At 44.8% G+C, this 6,478-nt stretch overlaps 1 protein-coding gene across 3 annotated transcripts in view; it reads left to right on the top strand.

Moving 5' to 3' along the window:
- Window positions 1–1,833: 1,833 nt before the first annotated feature.
- The window catches only part of CKAP5 (cytoskeleton associated protein 5), a 100,042-nt gene continuing 95,397 nt past the window's right edge, over window positions 1,834–6,478 (top strand). Inside the window, exon 1 of one of the 3 annotated variants that reach the window (XM_073348198.1) lies at window positions 1,834–1,954. The gene's annotated coding sequence lies outside the window, so the exon portion shown is untranslated. Of the gene's footprint in view, window positions 1,955–2,020; window positions 2,120–2,604; window positions 2,737–6,478 lie in introns of those variants that run through there. The other 2 variants (XM_073348196.1, XM_073348197.1) reach the window with 2 other exon arrangements.

Here is a 6,478-nt window from a genome sequence, read left to right as displayed (position 1 = left end):
CTTCCTTATGCTGCAGTAACTCCTTCACCTCTGACAAGAGGTTCTATCTTCCCACCCTTCCCAGGAGTTAGGTGCATTCTGTGCATAATTCCCAAAGCCTGCCAGGTTAGGAAATGAGTTTGAATTGGGCCTGGCTCTCTGTTTCGGCAGTAAAAAGAACTTGTTTCAGAAATTGGAGCCAGAGGCAAGTGCTACTGTAACATTAAAAAATAAAAAGGTGAGGACTCAGACACACCCAGCTGCCATGCCGGCACTGAATTACCTGGTTGTGGTCTGCTTTGGAAGACAAGCCTTCTCTACAGTTAGTTCCACCTGCAGCAAGGTTAGTGGTCATTCTTATTTACTCAAGCAGTAAATTCCAGTCTTGATCCATCTCCTGTGAAAGTTCTGTCTCCTGCAGACATAAGTCTTCCTCATTTGTTGACTGGTTCATTTTATAGATTTGTTTGGTTTTTGACTGTTTTCCTCATAAGTAATAGCAAAGTATGTGCATCATCACTGAACATATCACTCTGCTATCCAAGGTCAGAAATTTAAATCCCTGGCCCTTCACTACGATACTCCCTGCCATTTGCATCCCACATCTACCTTCCATGGATTCTTTTCAGTACCAGTCTCCAGGAACTGGTATGTTTAAAGGAGAGAGGAATTAGTTACTTTTTGTATTTTCCTTGCTTATGCTTCAGATGTTGTTTTCCTTATAGGCTTTGTATCTTTATTGTCTAAGCAATAATGTATTGTATGGTAGACAGACAGACCATGAGGGTTAATGAGTGGCTGGAGAAACTAAAAGCCCCAGGTGAAACTATAATTACTTTTTCATCACTTTAGATAGGAATTGCTCTACTAGTTCAGACCAAAAAGAAAAGGAGGACTTGTGGCACCTTAGAGACTAACCAATTTATTTGAGCATGAGCTTTCGTGAGCTACAGCTCACTTCATTGGATGCATGCCGTGGAAACTGCAGCAGACTTTATATACACAGAGAATATGAAAAAATACCTCCTCCCACCCCACTGTCCTGCTGGTAATAGCTTATCTAAAGTGATCATCAGGTGGGCCATTTCCAGCACAAATCCAGGTTTTCTCACCCTCCACCCCCCCCCCCCCCCCACACAAATTCACTCTCTTGCTGGTGATAGCCCATCCAAAGTGACAACTCTTTACACAATGTGCATGACAATCAAGTTGGGCCATTTCCTCCACAAATCCAGGTTCTCTCACCCCCTCACCCCCCTCCCAAAAACCACACACACAAACTCACTCTCCTGCTGGTAATAGCTCATCCAAAGTGACCACTCTCCCTACAATGTGCATAATTAAGGTGGGCCATTTCGACCAGTGGTCCAACAAGTCCAGTATCTTGTCTCAGTCAGAGGAAAACTTATGAAAACATGAAGTGGACAATTACAAAATTATTTTTAGTGGAAGCTTTTTCTTCACCAACCAGTTAATTAGCACCTCAGGCCCCTCCTGAAGCAGGCAGTCCATGTGTCCCCTGTGGAGGTTTATCATCTCTAATGTAACTATGGGTGTTCAGTGGTCATCGAACTAGCAAAGATTTCTTCAAGCCTGCCAAACTCCTGACGGGTTTTCGCGGCAGTGAGTTCCGCAGGCCAATCACGTGTCCGATATAAAGTATCATTTCATTAGTGTCACGTGTTGCCTTCCCGGCGCAGCGCGCAGCGCCTCCTCCTCCCTCCGTCAAGCCAGCGGCGAGAGGCGCAGCCCGGCTCCTTGTTCCCCACCCTGGCGCCTTCCTCACGTTGCCCGACTCACTCGGCTGGCGCGGGCTCCCTAGCAGGCCGCAGCCGGCAGTCCGGTACCCGCGGGTAGTCAGGCGGGCGGGGCTTTGCCCGGCACTGGCCAGAGAACGGGCCGTGGGGGCTTCTCATGCCGGATGCAGCGCCGCAGCCACCGCGGCCTGGAGCTGCCCCTTTAAAGAACAGAGACGGTACGTAGCTCTACCGGATTCAAACTACCCAATGAGTTGCCAGGTTGAGGGCATAGGCGGGGCCGGCAGCGACCAATGGGTGCTGAGGACACTGCGAGGTGCGGGGGGCGTTAGTGATTTCAAACCTCGCTGAGGAGCGGCCTGGAGTTCGCCGCACCGGCTCAGGTGAGCGTCACCAGTGTCCTCTCCCCGCCCCCGCCCCGGACTTACATGTCTAGCCGGGGGCTTCCCCGCCCGTGTCACGAGGCTCCCGCTCGCGGGTGACATTTCCCTTCTCCCGCCCAACAGGGTCCCGGGGGGGTGGGGGGGGGGAGAAGTGAGCGGACAGTTTAACGTCCTGCTGTGGGGCGGGGCCGGCGCGGGGTCTCTAGGCCCATCCACCCAGTGAGGTGGGGGCCTGGGAAGAACAAACCCGGTCCCCTTGGGACTCTCCCGCGAGCCAGAGCTCGGGCCTTGCCAGTAGCCGCCGCTGCGGCGATGGGGTGCGGAGCTGCCGTAGGCCGAGAACGTGCTGAGCTCCTAACCGAGCGACCCGGCCGGCAGCGACCTCTTCCCGGAGCGGCCGTGGGGCGAGTCTGCAGGGGCGCCCGTGGGGAACGTAGCGCGCCCGCATTAGGTGTCTGCCAACGCTAGGTGGGGCCAAGCGTGTGGCCTGCAGGGACCAGCGGTTCCAGCTCTGATGGCGCCGTGCTCCCTTGTACTCGCACCTCCGTGTTAGCGCAGCTGCGGGCTGGAATATGCCCTGTTTGAAAGTTGTGTTGGATGCAACGCTTGGACTTTCCGTGAGTTGTCAAGGCGGGACTCGGTTGGCCCTTTGGGCACTCCGAGCTGAGGTGTAGTGTATCGGGCTCTTGTTACCTGGCAGCATTAAAGGTACTTTTTGGGTCACTGTGCAGGTTATCAGAGACCCTCGGCATGCTGAGCTTTATTAGCACCTGACAGACTTCCTAACAACTAGTTCGGAAAATGATCACTTGAGTTTTTGCTATGGAATTTAGATCAGGCCAGACTTTCTAGGTGGAAACCAGTTTGTTTGATACATGACAATTCCTGCATCTAGAAGTGATTTGAAAAAAAACTAATGTCTTGTGAACTGAGCTCTCTCTTGAGGCATAACTCTTGGCACTCAGTTGGTTCTTTGCAGCTCTTGATACTTGGACTTAAGATATGTCTTGAATTCTGGTGATCTAGCTTCGGAATGAGTTTCCGACTGATTTTTTTGGTGGTGTGGGTCACAAGATAGCCCCTGAAAAGAATATTCTCATTTCTGTCAAATCTTTTGGTATTCTTGCTAAGTAGAAAGATGTCTTGTGACCCTTATCACAGCATCAGCAGACAGGCTAGGCTGTCTGTTACCTTTTGCAAGTTTTACTTTGGCTGAATCCGGCCGTCAGTGACAATCAGAAAATGCAGCACAGCTTTAGTACTATGCAGCAGAAGAGGATAGAGAATGTAAATTAGATTGTGTGTGCATAACAAGCTAAGACTGGATGCTACCCCTGCAAGCAAATCATTCTGCCATCTATTTCTCATAGAGTATATTTACAGTGCTAGATTGGAGCATATTTTAATCCATGTGTAGGCTGCCTTGTTATGCTGCATTCTCTCCTTTCTCGATTCTAATTTTTATTTTGTATACAGATGTGCACATAGGGTTTGAAATGGGCTGTAACTGAAGATGGTGCTCTGTTTATCTTAGAATGTGTCTTGTTTCCACAATTGCATACTCTATTCTTCAGCATTGCAAATGTTGAGCAAAACATTTTTGTTGTTAGTTATCTAATTTTCAGAAAAAAATGGAACTTTGAATTTTGGATTGTCTTCTATAGGGGAGCTTCTTCATGATAGAAAGAGAGGTCACATGGTATCACCTCTACTAACTTAATGAGGAGACTTGTCTTTGCAGGCCATGGAAATTTACCTGCCAGTGTGTCCTTTTAAATATGCATTTTGCAGTGTCGTGAATATAAGCTCTAACACTGGAGCAGCTGATCTTATAAATTCAAAAGGTGATCTAATTCTCCTATTTCTTTCCCTCCCCCTACATCCTTTCTCTTTCCACATTTGGCCTTGTTTGAGGTTTTTATCCTTTCAGCACAGGTAGTTCTCCTCTTTAAAATTTGCAAATGTTCTTTTAAAAACAAACGGAGTTGCAATGAAATTAAAACACTTGCATTGCATTCAAAGAAAGTTACATGGAGGAAAATGCCAGCAAAAGTAGCAGTCCATTGCGCTAATGTGGTTCTAAACAGAGGACCTTAAACTTGCAATTAGTCGTTTATTTGTGAGAATTATCAGCAAGATGGGAAGTTTAGAACAGTAGATGGGAGTTCCAACATAAACATGGTGTGTGTGTGAGAGATGCATGTGTGCACAAACAATTCAGGTTAAATTTGAAGAGCTGGATTTCTGACTTAGGGAAAACCAGAGAAGGTAGTCAAACTACCTTCTCTCTTCCCTGTAGAGATTCAAGAATCCCATCTTTCTTTTTTGTTGGAACAACAAGTATGCACTCCATAGAGCAACATTTTAAACTTTTTTTCATATGTACATCTCCTATTTCAAATGTTACTTATTTCCATGTTAACTTTTGCAGTCTACGTGCTGTAGCTTCATGGTCTAGGCATGTGATGTGTTTGGGAAGACCGGCTAGTTCTGTGCCTAGTGGTGGAAGAGGGAAAGCTGGCCACTTGGATGGAAGAATAGCATTCAATCCTTTGAGGTGATGAGTAGTTTAGGGTTTGGTCTTATAATGAAGAGTGGAGAATAAATAATTGCAAAAAGAAAAGGAGTACTTGTGGCACCTTAGAGACTAACAAATTTATTTGAGCATAAGCTTTTGTGAGCTACAGCTCACTTCCTTGAAAGCTTATGCTCAAATAAATTTGTTAGTTTCTAAGGTGCCACAAGTACTCATTTACTTTTGCGGATACAGACTAACATGGCTGCTACTCTGAAACCAATAAATAATTGGTTACTGTGATAACCATCTCGCAGGAGTTTTAGATTCATTGATGTATGATTAAAGAGCCATAAAGAAGTGCACCATCATATATGATTATGGAACTCAAAGTTATAGTCACAGTCTAAAATAAAGCTGTATATTACGGATAGATACGGTTGCAGCGTGCTTCTGATTTCCCCCCTCCTTTGGGGCATCATTAACAGTGGAGATTCAGGGTAGTTTTTTTTAAACTCTGAATTTCCTGTGTTCCTAACTTTATAGAATATTAGCTGTTAATTTTCTTAACTTTGAAACAACTGATGTAATATGATTCTGGTTTATGGATTTTTTTACAGGGTTGGGAGGGAAATGAGTTCCTACTAGAAGTGCTGCTGCATCCTTTAGGATTGAATGGCTGTCCTCCCTCCATAACAGAATGAAACTGATTAGGTTTGCATAATCTTTGCAGGCATTGTACAGTGTAGGAGGAACAGCACTTCTCAGGATATTTTCTCACAAGGGGAGATGGCAGTGGGTCCGGATGTGTGCTGCAGGAAAATCTAGTATGTTTGTGTCTAAATTTAACCTTGTTTGGACCATATATGAAAAGGCAATGTTACTGTGGTTGTCCGTCCAACTTAAGAAGTCTCTTGAAGTGAGTTGTTGCAAAGATTCTTGCCTTTTGAGTTAGGATTGTGAGCTTTGAAGCAAGGTATCATTGAAACAATTACTTTTGCAGCTCGTTTACAGTGAATGATAAACGTTTGACAGAAGAAAATGATGTGTGCTGTTGATGCCTCATGAGAGAGCTGTAACAGTGGAAAGGTATCTTCAGAGATTAGTTCCCTGAGCAGTTTTGATACTCCAAAGGAGACTTATTTCTTCAGGCTAGCAGAGCAGAAGGCTAAAAGGCCAGATCATGACTTGTTTCAGTACTTTTTCTCAGGAGGAAACTCTTCACCCCAGCTTCTACTGTACCAGGCTTTGTCATAAATGGCACTTAGTTATTCTAGAACAGGGGTACATTCTCAACTAGAGGTATATTTACCCCTGGGGGTATGCAGAGGTCTTCTGGGGGTACAACAAATCATCTAGATATTTGCTTAGTTTTACAACAGGCTACATAAAAAGGACTACTGAAGTCAGTACAGACTAAAATTTCATACAATTACTTGTTTATACTGTTCTATATACTGTACATTGAAATGTAAGTACAATATTTATATTCTAATTGATTTATTTTATAATTATATGATAAATGAGAAAGTAAGCATTTTTTTCAGTAATAGTGTGCTCTGACTCTTGTCTCATTTTGCAAGCAAGTAATATTTAAGTGAGGTGAAACTTGGGGGTATGCAAGACAAATTATACTACTGAAAGGGATACAGTAGTTTAGAAGGGTTGAGAGCCACTGTTTTAGAACATGCATCTCAAAATGTCAAGCAACAAATTAGACATGTTACTGATTGATCTGCCCTACAGGATAGCTGTAATTGCATGTCTTGTTCTAGAGCAGTAGCTGAAATTATGATCTTCTCACAGGTTAGCATCTTTAATGTCCAACAGCTCCAGACCATCAC

The sequence above is a fragment of the Lepidochelys kempii genome, chromosome 6, assembly GCF_965140265.1.
Source record: "Lepidochelys kempii isolate rLepKem1 chromosome 6, rLepKem1.hap2, whole genome shotgun sequence".
Lineage (NCBI taxonomy): Eukaryota > Metazoa > Chordata > Testudines > Cheloniidae > Lepidochelys > Lepidochelys kempii.
Note: the sequence above shows the minus strand (reverse complement) of the source record. Positions and strands in the feature narration are given on the sequence as shown.